At 37.5% G+C, this 12,906-nt stretch overlaps 1 protein-coding gene and 1 non-coding gene across 2 annotated transcripts in view; both read left to right on the top strand.

Annotated features, from left to right (window-relative positions):
* Window positions 1–12,906, top strand: part of PPP1R9A (protein phosphatase 1 regulatory subunit 9A) — a 390,403-nt gene that overhangs the window by 181,216 nt on the left and 196,281 nt on the right.
* Window positions 9,067–9,207, top strand: LOC129041898 (U4 spliceosomal RNA). Its single transcript, XR_008504006.1, has one exon. It is a non-coding gene; the product is annotated as a U4 spliceosomal RNA (small nuclear RNA).

The raw sequence follows: 12,906 nt of genomic DNA, 5'->3' as shown, positions 1-12,906 counted from the left end.
AAGCAAATTAGTACTCCAGCTACTTTACAATGACTACTACCACTTTTACACATTTCTTTTCAAATGCTTTTTAATGCATACAATTTATATGTGAGGTATAACTGCAGCATCCAAATTGGAATACAAGAGGGCTCCATCTCTTTCATGTGAAAGGACTCATTTTGCTGCTTGTCTTTTTTATAGAGAACCATTTGGAAAGAATACAAGGTAGATATATAAAGAATACAAGGTAGATATATCAAGAATACTCTGTATCTGGAATTTTTTTCTAACATAAGCTTTGAATAGCTGTGTGAATGTGTACTTCTTTCCTTGAATCTAAAATAAGATTAGACCAGATATGGCAAATACGTTTCTTTTGTCCTTCCCTTAAATTGATCTCATAGTTAACTGCTTTGGAGATTCTGGGAAGATGGCTGCACTTGCCTCACATTCTCCACCTGGATAATCCACTACAGGGAGCGGCGTCCCATGCCTTGTGGTTCTTTCCATCCCTACTTAGGTAATTGTTCAGATCCCACTGGGTTATAACATTCTGCAACTGTATATTTTAGAAGCTCATTTTTTTTTTTTTGAATTAAACTAACTTATAATATTACTAAGCTTTACATAAAGTTTTATTCTTTAGACTAATAAATATGCTAGAACCATCTATAGATGTAACTCAGGGAACTAATTCTTCTGTTGTCATATGATGACAGATTATTCCACACAAACACACATACTAAAAAAGCCATTGTGAACTAAGCTCAGAAAATTTCAACTGAAGCATGGTATTATTATAATGTTTCTCAGCATGAGCAGTAGTTTTCCAGACCCTCAGCCAAATGTCTGAAAGAAGATAAAGTACAGTGGACTTTCCTATAACATAGTCTGAGAATTAAAATCAAAGTGTCCCAGTAACTAAGCTGTCTTAAATGGGAAGTGAGATCTTAGATTCCCTTTGTTATTAAGGATCAAGTCTTTGGTGGTTTTTAGTATTTAAGGTCAACACTCACTAATCCTTTTTTTGAGGGGTCAATGACAGCTTAACTGCAAAGCATAATTTCAGTTTACTACCTGGCAAATACAAGCTTATTACATTAAAAAAAAAAAAAACTGAACCTGATTTTATTTTACATTTGAAATTTACAGAGTACAAGGTCTTTTTGTATCATAGGCTCATCATTGTAAACATCAGTTATCACTGTGTAAATGAACACTGGAAGTGCTATAAAAATATATTTTAAGTTAATATATAGACAAATATGCTTTTATAGTGTATGGAAAGACTTATGCCCATTGATCATTCATGGTTTTGTAATGAACGTTTTTAAGATAACATTTACCAAAGCTCTATATTTTAATAATCCAGAAAACTATAAAGAAAGTAAAAAATCAGCCAGGCACGATGGCGCAAGCCTGTAATCTCAGCACTTTGGAGGCCAAGGTAGGCGGATCACCTGAGGTCTGGAGTTTCTGACCAGCCTGTCAACATAGCGAAACACCATCTCTACTAAAAATGCACAAATTAGCTAGGTGTGGTGGTGTGCGCATATAATCCCAGCTACTTGGGAGGCTAAGGCAGGAGACTCGCTTGAACCCAGGAGCCAGAGGTTACAGTAAGCCAAGATCACCCCACTGCACTCCAGCCTCGGTAACAGAGTGAGACTCCATCTCAAAAAAAGAAAAAGAAAAAACTCATTCATAATCTTAGCATCCAGAAATTATGATGTCTATATGTATTTACATAATTGGGATCATGTATGTACATACTGATGTAGTTTTATAATCTTTTCACATACCAAATATTTGAATATTTTCTGTGTCACTGAATAACCTTATAGAGCATGATTTTTAGGATACATCTATAAGAATCAGTATATTCCATCATATCAATGTACCACTTTTTAAACCCTTCCTTTTTGACATTTAGATTGCTCCCAAGTTTTTCTTCTTTTAAATTTTTATTTTCTTCTTTAAGTTCTGTTGGACTTGTTTTTTTTAACTTTTTAAAATAATGTTGTGATTAATGTCAGTGTGCAGAAATATTTCTGTATATCTGTGATTTCATTAAACTGTTAGAATCTATTAGGTTAGCTGATACTAAAGTTTTCAATATTTTTGTCCCCCAGAAAGTTATGCCTGTTAAAATTTTATTCACAGTGTATTAGAGTGAGTTGGTCTGTCTCTTTGCCTTGTTTTAACCCTTTTTCGAGACAGAGTCTTGCTCTGTCACCCAGGCTAGAGTGCAGTGGCACAGTCTCACCTCACTGCAACCTCTGACTACTGAGTTCAGGTGATTCCTCTGCCTCAGTCTCCCAAGTAGCTGGGATTGTAAGCACATGACACCACGCCTGGCTAATTTTTGTATTTTTGGTAGAGATGGGGTTTTGCCATGTTGGCTAGGCTGGTCTTGAACTCCTGACCTCAAGTGATCTGCCCGTCTTGGCCTCCCAAAGTGCTGGGATTACAGGCGTGAGCCACCATGACCAGCCTTAAATCTTTGTAGATGAAAAATTACTTATGTAATTTAATTTGCATTTCTTTAGTTACTAGTAAGTTTGAATCTCTACCCCCTTCAATTTATGGCCCTTTGCAGTTGTGGGGGCGGGGCATGTGTTGTTTATTCTATGTAGGGGTGCTTATTTTAGTTTTGGCATTTGGTGCATTAATAATGCTTTTTTTTTTTTTTTTAAACAAAAGCTGTGTGGCAAGGAGAGAAAAGCATGGATTTTTAATTCATGGACTTGTATTTTGTTGTCACTTATGTATTTTCTGTGTGTTTTTGGGCCAACTGTCTGTCATCTGTGAGCCTGAAGTTGACTGATCTGCCAAAAAAGATGATTATGAGATTTAAATGAGACACCTATCCCAGAAGAATCACTCGATGGTAGCTGCACTTCTCCTTTTCCTCACCTCCTCATTATCACCTACCTGTCATTTCTCTCTTTAGGCATTTTTGAACAGAATTGAAGGAAAACGCCATTCAAGTCTGCTATTTGCCTGTAAACAGAGTGTGTACAATCTCACTGACCACCCAATAGTTACTGTTAAAATCTTTTCAATTCTTATGATAACAGCTGATGGATATACTTTTACATTATATATAGTGAGAAAGGAGTGGAAAGAGAGCCAGCATTGGAACAGGCCCAGCCATCAGAGGAGCAGCTTTTTCTTCTCTGTATCTTATACTACACGCTTTTTTTTTTTTTTTTTTTGGTTAAAGACTAGTTCTTTGTGTTGCATTTTTATGTCAACTTTAGCTGCTGCCAGAATCTTGGATGCCCTAAATACTAGTGCTTACAGTGGAAGCCAGCAGGGTGGACCAGACAGTGAAAAAGATTCCTTTGCTCATGTTGCCAGCTTATCTGAAATCTTGAACAGCTGTTTGAATGAATGAATGAAGTACATGTTAAAGGGAGTTACAGAACTTCCAAAAGAACTGCTTTTATCAGGCAGACTCTCTGTAAGCACCTGTTGAGTAGATCCTCTGTCAGGCACAATGCCAAATTTTGCAGATACAGTGGAAGTAAAACACTAGTCCTGTGCTGAAGATGGCAGATTTAAACAAGAAAATAGCATTAACAAATGAAAGGCAGGATATAAGTATGAAAGGACTACAGGTGTTCTAGACAAGAGGATAGTCATCTAATGTTGGAGGATATTGTCATAGGGAAGTTCCAAGATATTCAAGAAATTGAGACCTATAATTTGGAAGAGGTTTTGGTTTCTTCCAAAGTGAGAGAGTGAGGCTTCATTCTCTCCTGTATTAAACTGTGTTGCTATAATTGCTTTGTCTATGTCAGGGTGATTTGTAAGAAGCAAGTGGACATTTGAGTACAACTACACTTTTGTTTAAGACATATGGCATATGTATTTACCTTCCTGATATCAATATGGCAGGTGGAGATGACATGCCATGCCAACAGGTTTTGGTAGACTTGAGTTCTTATACATGGGATGATGTTTTGTTTTATTTTGTTTTGTTTTGTTTTTTTGGCTTGGGAGAGGACAGGCACCAACAGATGGACTTTCTCAGGATAGACCACCATGACTAGAATGCAAAACTGTAAAAGTGACTGCTATATTTTAATCAGCAAATCTGCCACAGTTGTGGGACATTAAAGCCCTAATTGACCCTACATCACCTAAAGATAGGTGCTGCACTCAAGGCTGCAAAGGGAGCCAACCACTTTTATATATTTACATTTTATATCCATTCTCCAGCAACAATTGAAATACTTGTAAGCATTTTAATTCTTCCTGCCAGCTCTGTATTTCAACCTGAGAACCCAAATAATACACTTTCATCCACAACAGTAAAGCTAATTACCCTTGACTGTACCATTTCTAATACAATTTTATTTTAGCATTTCAAAATACATTTAAAAAGTAAATTATGAGTTCTTCCAAACTAGATTCTCTACTTAGTCACATTAAAATGATCAAAAAATGGAAACATTAGAAAATTTTTTTGCCAGGAACAACTTAACCCATCAAAAGGAGAGAAGTCTTTTTTTATATTGTCTACCATATGATACAAAAATTAATTTTGGTAATATTAACAAATGTTCCTTTTTTGGTAATACTTAATTCCTGACATAAACATTAAATCTATGTTATTAAGTCATGTCTTCTAGAATACAGCCTGAACTATGCATAAGACTTCTTTGTTTTGAAGTTATAAATTTTATTTATATCCTTTTGTGAGTTTTTGCCTCTCACAGGTCACTTTTGTTTTGTTCAGAAGTGGTTCTGATTTAAGGCACCAACCTTAAATGTTTCACTGACAATTATTAAAGACACATTGCTTCTAAAACATTGTACTGTGAACATTAAGTGATAGAAAGATAAGACTCTGCCTCACTCCAAAGCAGCTAATTTATTTGAATAAAAACTGTAGTCACAGATAAATACAATATATAGCATAATGTAATAAATCTATAGGAGAGACCAAAAAATATGAAAGAAAGCTTAGCAAACATATAACAAAATAGTAACAATTTTTGGATGATAGGATGAGTGAAAGGAAGAGTAGTGCTAAGTGAAGGCTGGCCATGTGTGCTGGAGCCAGATCTTAGAGGACTTTGGATGTCTTTCTGCATGTTTGAACTATATTCCCTAGGTAATATGGAGAAATTTAGGAGGACTTTTTGTGCCCTTCTCCATCTCCATTAGAAAGTAATACTTGCTCATTATACAGAATTTGGAAAGTACAAAAAAGTATACAAAAGAAATGTAAAATCATTCATAAATTCATTCTCTCTCCTCTGTCACTCTACTCCATCCTGTCTTCCAGTGCTGTTTCCTGACCCACAGTGATGTGATTAGAGCCACGCTTTAGGAATGGCACCTAGATGTGGTATATCATAAGTTGCAGGATAACTTATTAGGAATCTTAGTGTGCAGAGGGAATAGGAAGGAGTGAGTAGAACAAGAATCCTTTTAAAGATAGAAACAGGCTGGGCGCGGTGGCTCACACCTGTAATCCCAACACTTTGGGAGGCCAAGGCAGGTGGATCATTTGAGGTCAGGAGTTTGAGACCAGCCTGGCCAACATGGTGAAATTCCATCTCTACTGAAAATACAAAAATTAGCCAAGCATGGTGGTATGCACCTGTAATCCCAGCTACTTGGGAGGCTGAAGCAGGAGAATCGCTTGAACCTGGGAGGCAGAAGTTGCAATGAGCTGAGATCACGTCACTGTACTCCAGCCTGGGCGACAGAGGGGGACTCCGTCTCAAAAAAAAAAAAAAAAAAAAAAAAGAACAAAAGGCGATTTTTACTGATTTCATGTGGGTGTGTAGGAGGAGAAGAGGAAGTTTTGTTGTGTGATTGACTGCCCTTTCAAGCCCCTGTAGCTAAAAGGATCCTGTTGTCCTCAAACATGAGAAACCTTACAGAAGACAGGATGGGAGACACTATAATTTTGCTTTGGGGTACTTTAAATCTGAGGTGCTATCAAGGCATCTAACTGGTCCAGAAGTATGAACTGTCTATACAGAATCAGGAACCCAGGTAGGAGGTGCAGATGATTGCTGCATTTTCTTTTTTGCTTACAGAGCATTCACCTATTTATTTTAATAAAGAAATTACCAGTTTTTCTAGTGTGTTCTTTTATGTGGATGCTTTCTGAGGCTGTGGTGACAACTGATTTAAGAAGCATATTTACAAAACCATCAGTTCTATTAAAAGATATATGAGGTCAAAGTTAGTGTGATTCAAGGTCAGTGATCCCCAGATTTGACCATTAATCCTATACTAACGGAAGTGGTGGCAGCTTTTACTTCAAAAACACTAAGAATAATGAGATAACACTGTCCTCGACATGTTTTAACAAAGGTAGTTGATTATCTTGTTTCCTGTAAAGGATTTCCACCCTCTGAGTTTTTCCAATAAGTAAGGGGAACATGAGACAGATACCATTTGTAGATTTAGCTGTATATTGACATTTTCAGTCATGATCCAGAATTGGTCAATTACATATGACTGCAGTTCCTGGAGAAGTCTAAATGGAAGGGACAATCTGTTTGTAAGGAAATGGAGTCTTTCCTGCTTTTTCAGGGTAACATGATTATTTTTTAACATGGATCACAGCTGCCCAGAATGCAGTAAAGATTTTTTGTGAGTCTAGTCTTAGGTTTACAAGCTCAGCCTTGTACCACAGCATCAGTGTCCTCATGTATATATGCATTCCCTAACAATTAGTTGTTTGTGCTTCAGTCTTGTTTTGGAGGTTTTTTTTCCCACCATGTGATGTCTGGCCTCAGCTTGAAGAGTTTAAAAATTAAGCATATTTTACTCTTGACCTTTACAGAAATTAAAATTTTTGATTGTACTGTGTAGGTCTCAGTGCTAGAAATGCTTGCTAAAACAGTTTTTTTAAACCTCTATCAGCATTTGAAGCTGTTTGAGATTGTAGAAAATTGTGCAACCTTTGTTTTATTATTTGACTCTTACAGATAGTGCTAAACCTCAAGTATGAATTCTCTTTATATGAGACCAGCACACTGTGGAAATACAGGATTTTAGATAGGCCTTTACAATGCATGTATTTTACATAATTTCACCCTAAAAATGTAACATGTATTTGGCAAAGGAAGGGCTTTTGTTGCTGTCATTCTCCCTCATGTGTTCCTCTTGTGCCTGACTGACTCTGCAGGAGGAACTTTAGTTCTCAGGACCTTGGTTTGCTCATGGCCTTTTGAGATTGATGCTGCCTTTCCTCTTTTTGCTCTTGTTGCAAGGACAGTGCAGTCATATTCTTGCCTTCCTTCTTCTGTTGCACAAATGACTGGCCGCCCTCACCAGGATCACTTGGAGAAAAATCTCTTAGTATTCTGAGAGGGCCTAGACTCGCAATGAGTCCTCCAAAAGGACTGAAGATAGAGGTTTCCTAGAGCTCCTGTCTCCTCTCTTTCTTTTAAGTGCTGGTTCTCTCTAATCTTTGTAAACTCCCATTCTCTGAAAGACAAATGCTTTTAGGGACTCTGCATGGCATATGGATTTTACTCACAAAAACTGTGTCCCAGAGCTCCCCTACCTATTTTTGTACCATCTCTTCCCGTTCATTCACTGCTGTATGTAGCCTTGGCCATGTTGGCTTACTTCCTGTCCTGTTATTGGGTTCTTCTTTCTTACTCCTACCTTGCACATGCTACTCTTCTTCTCAGAATGCCTTTCACACATACTACCCCCACCCCGCCTTATGTTTGCTCACTCTAACCATTGCAGGCTGAAGTCTTTGCTTTCGGGGTCACTTGGGAAATCCTTTCTTGTTCACCTCTCTTCCCAGGTAGGTTTAGATGTCTCTACTGTGTGTTCCCATAGCATGGCCCACATCCCTTTATTACGGCCCTTATGTTGGTTACAATGACAGGTCTGAGATTAATGAAGTATTTTTTTTTCCTTTTTTTTCCTGTCACCCAGTCTGGAGTGCAGTGGTGCGATCTTGTCTCACTGCAACCGCCTCCCAGATTCAAGCGATTCTCCTGCCTCAACCTCCTGAGTAGCTGGGATTACAGGCGCCTGCTACTACGCCCAGCTAATTTTTTTTGTATTTTTAGTAGGGAAGGGGTTTCACCATGTTGGCCAGGCTGGTCCTGAACTCCTGATCTCAGTTGATCCGCCCACCTCGCCTCCCAAAGTACTGGGATTACAGGTGTGAGCCACCGTGCCTAGCCTCATAAGGTATTTTCCATACTGAGCATATTGCCAACCAGTGAGCTGGTGCTTAATAAGGATTTGAAGTAAGAATCAATGGCTCAAAAGAGAGAGAAAGTATGAAGTGTAATTTCTGTATCTGCAGTCAGCATTCACAGGCTCAGTAGTTTGAGAAACCTGTATTTCCTGCTTTGACTTTTTCACTATTTCTTAAGTGCTACTGTTCTTTTAGTCTCTAAATCAAAACCATTTCACATCGAGATATGATACATACATATGTGTATATGTGTGTGTATATTTGAAACCAAAAGTTTTGAAGTACAATATGTCCTCTTACTACTTATAATGAATGCTGATGTTTTTCTATTCTATCCTTTTTAATTTTACTTTTCTCAATGCTCTTCATGACCTATTAGATTGATTCACAACCTCCTTAGGTCACAGTCAGCACTTTGAAAACTACTGCTTTAAATTGCTGTACCTTTTCTATGAGGAATAGTTGAACTGTTGGTGTATCAGTCAGGGTCAACCAAAGAAGCACCGCCAGTAGAAGATAACATTTTGAGAGATTTATCACAAGGAATTGGTTTATGCACATGTTGAGTCTGGCTAGGAAGGTCTGAAATCTGTAGGGCAAGCAGTGAAGATGGGAGGCTGGAAGCCTCAAGCATAAGTTGAAGCTGCTGTCACAGGCAGAATTTCTTTTATCTTCAGGAAACTTCAGCTCTGCTCTTCAGGCCTTTCAACTGATTCAGTCAGGCTCACCCAGATTATTTAGGATAATTTCCCTTACTTAAAGGCAACTGATTTTGAACTTTAATCACATCTACAGAGTACCTTCAAAGTGACACTTGGATTAATGTTTGATTAAATAACTGGGAAGTGTAGCCTAGTCATGTTGACATATGGAAGGATCACCATAGCTTTGTGCAGTGGCAGTATCGCAGCAAATGAGGATTATCCTAGGCAAGATTATAGCTAATTGAAGACTTTTCCCAATATCCCGCCGTGAGGACTTACAGTACAGTCGGCATGAACATTTTTTGGCAGTCTCTATGGAGACTGAATAAAAATAAATAAATAAAAAATAAATGGAAAAAAAAAAAAGACCATCATGGTACTGTGAAGAGCCTGGTCATCATCCTTTTTTATGTAAGGAGTAGGAATCCATTTTAGTTTGCCCACCACTTTATATCACATTCCTTTTTTCCTCTGCACTAATGTTAACCTTCTTAAGATCCTCACCCACTTGTTTGGCCTCATCCGTGTTTTGGCATTCTCTTCCACTACCCTGGGTAAATGTATGTATGGTTCCTGGGAGTTTTACAGAGGTCCTTGTGTTGAGAGCCCCTTTCACTTTAGCCCACAGTTGTTTCCGATGACCTCCTTGAACGAACAGTTAAGTTCCTTTCAAGGCTGTTTCATTCTGTTTCCAGGTAAAATTTGGGGCTTGAGGTACTCTTCCCAAGGTACTCAAGACCTCAGAGTTTAGTGTTTGCTTTTCATGATACTCTTTACCCCACTCTCCCTTCCATTCAGAGGTCCAGTCACCCCTGGGGGATTTTCATGGGAGAGTGTAAACTTCTGTACTGGAGAAGCTTAAAAGTCTCACTTTCCATTTTCACTCTCAAGAGAAACTCTCAAACCCTCTTTGGTGTGTCCGGTATCCCCTTATCCCCATTTCCCCTCTGTAATCTCACTGCGTGTGCACACACATACACCTCGTATTGGTCCTCTCCATCTGTTTTCTTATTTAGACAATTTAGACTAATTTTCCTCCATCGGCTTTTAGAAACACAGTGCTGGCAGTTGTAGTAAAAGAAGCAGGAAGGACCAACTGCTGAGACACATGCTAGAACAAAAATTGATTTACTAACTTAACTTGCTGCATCTGTAAAAGAGTATTTACTTCTTAGGATGAGGAATAAGTTATTTCACCTAGGAGACTGTCCACTGCCGCCAAATGGGTGCCAATTGGGTTAATTAGTTAAATGTTTCTGTGATGAGGACACCTGTCCAGTGGAAACTGGACCAAGGCCACCAATTCATTTCATGCTGGCCACCAGTTGTCAGTTAGCAAAACATATGTCTCCAGTTTAAAACTCTGGCTGAACTGAAAGAGAACATTGCTAATTTCTCATGGATATGTTTAATTGTTTACAATAAATTGAAAAGTATTGAGGAAAACACGAACATCAGTGGAATTTCCCAGTTCTCTGTTAAAAAAACTCGCTAATTTAGGTTTAATTGTCTTAGAATTTGTCCAAATTCAGGATGAGCTAAGTTTACATTTATGAAGGATTTTTTTTCCCTGATTACTTTAATGGCATAAACTATTTTTACAGAGAGAACTTATTTTTAAGGCTTTTCTAGGCAATACTATACCTTAAAATTTACTAAAAATCAATGAAAAATAATGTATAGTAACCAGTAAGCCATAAGTAGAAGATGGAAAAAAGACCAACCATTGTTTGAAAGTGTTCAGTCTCACTAGAATAAAAATTAAAATTAAAATAAAAAAATACTTTTCAAGTATTTTAACAACACATACTTGCCAATAAATGGTACCAATTATGACTGAATTCTATGTTGTCAAAAGCAAGAGATTTAATCTTATTTCATTAATATTTCTATATGTGTGACCTTAATAAAACTCTACTTATCTTGAAATATTATTTCACTAAAAATCTTCATATATATGAAAATTTAACTTTTCATATATGTGTTACATATATATTTTACTTACATATGTGTGTGTATGCATATGTGTGTATGTGTGTGCATGTATGTATACATAAAACTTTCCACAAAGTCAACCGTAGCTATTTTAAATTTGAGGAGTCATGGTGGCTCATGCCTGTAATCCCAGCACTTTGGGAGGCCGAGGTGGGAGGATTGTTTGACCCCGGGAGTTTGAGGCCAGCCTGGGCAACATAGCAAGACCCTGTCTTTATTAAAAATAATAATAAATAATTTAAAAATTTAAAGAGTTTGCATCCTCTGTATTTGAGGTGGTTGGTGCTATTGATAATACAAAAATACATACTTGATTTTATCATGGACTTTTGTATATGTTTGAATATGAATATGTTGGGGAATACAACAATTTACTCCAAATAATATAAGAATACTATGGAGATATGAATTGAGAGGACTTAGCAGCGTAAGTTCTGTTTTCCAGTATCTTTACCACATACTTCTGAAGACTATTTTGCTCACGCCTTCTTTTGTCCTTAGATAAGAACTGGTTCTGAAAACTATCCCTCGTTGTATTGCATAAGGGAAGAAACACATGAGAGGTAGGTAATATGGAAGATATGATGGGTGCCACTATAAGCAGCCATGCCTAGGTTCCCACAGCCTTGTGTGAGGAAAAGCTGGGAAGAAGGTCTATGACCACCTAGGATGGAAGGTGGTATTCAGTCCCCTTCCTGAGGCCCCTAGGCTTTTGGAACTGGGCTTAGAGCAGAAGAACAGACAATAGGGCCTTGACTTGAGATTAATGCTTTTGACACATCCCCAGGTTCTTTGTGTGATTTATTGTCATTAATGTTTTCACTTAAAATGAGGTGAAAGGTTCTTAGTTATATTAATCTCTTGGCCCCAAATCTTGTGTTTTTAAACCAAGATAGGATCTTTGCAATCCATAGTAATAGTGAGCAAGTGATTCTTTTAGATGGTAGCCTGGTTAACATAGGCTAGTTTATATTGCACTACTAAATGATCCTAATATCTTCTAACAGATGTTTATTTCTCACTGATGTTACATGTCCATGTTAGGTCAAAGGGAAGCTCCTTGTATTCAGTATAGTCACTAAGGTACTTAAACTTGTAGAGGGTCCATTTCCGTCATACATACTTTCCAGATTCCAGAAATACAAGAAGAAGAAAACACTGAAAGGTCTTGCCTCCGCAGTAAAATGGCTCAGTCGAGAAGTGACACACACCACCACTGCCTAGAACCCATTGGTGAGAATTATTTACATAGCCCCACCCCAAGGCAACAAAGGGTAAAGAAAGAAAATACCCTTTGTACCCAGAAGGATAACTGGAAATACTGCTTAGCAGCACTAACATCTTCATAGATAGACTAGTTTACCTTTCTTTGGGCTAGCTCACATGGATTACAGAAGTGAGTTTACTATTTATGTGAACAAATACAAATTGACCTTTGCTTTCTTTTTTTTTCCTGTAGTTTTGCAAGAAAAAACTTACTTTTATGATTTTTACATGTATTAATCTTTACATTTCCTTTTCCTTCTTTTTGTACATTAACTGCTGGATTCAGAGTTTGAGTCATTATGTGGATTTGTGGTTGTGAAGGAGAGCATCCGGCCTGTTAATGCTCTCAAATGGGGTATCCCTCAGAAACCTCTCCTTGCAAAAGTAGCTTTTGGATATTATCTTTTACCTGGGTAGAGGGGTTTCAGCTGCCTTGCTGACCTGTATTTAGTGGAGGGCAGTAAACTAAGTGTTTTGGTTTGGCATTTATAATGCCTATTAGATGATTTAGATATGAGAATGAAACTAGCAGAGTGGTAAAATTAACTAAAAGCTTAACTATCTAAAAAACATAATAATATCATCTAGATAGAAATATGGGTCCCAGATGATCCATTCCTCAAATGCTCTATAGGATTGTGTATTTGTGTGGCAATATTAAAAAATGTGGAACAGATAACTTGCTATAAATAAGCTACAACTTAGAATTCATGCTTTTAGTTAACTTACCATCAAATGTAGGTATGAATAGTTGAAGAC

Source organism: Pongo pygmaeus, chromosome 6 (assembly GCF_028885625.2).
Source record: "Pongo pygmaeus isolate AG05252 chromosome 6, NHGRI_mPonPyg2-v2.0_pri, whole genome shotgun sequence".
NCBI classification, from domain to species: domain Eukaryota; kingdom Metazoa; phylum Chordata; class Mammalia; order Primates; family Hominidae; genus Pongo; species Pongo pygmaeus.
Note: the sequence above shows the minus strand (reverse complement) of the source record. Positions and strands in the feature narration are given on the sequence as shown.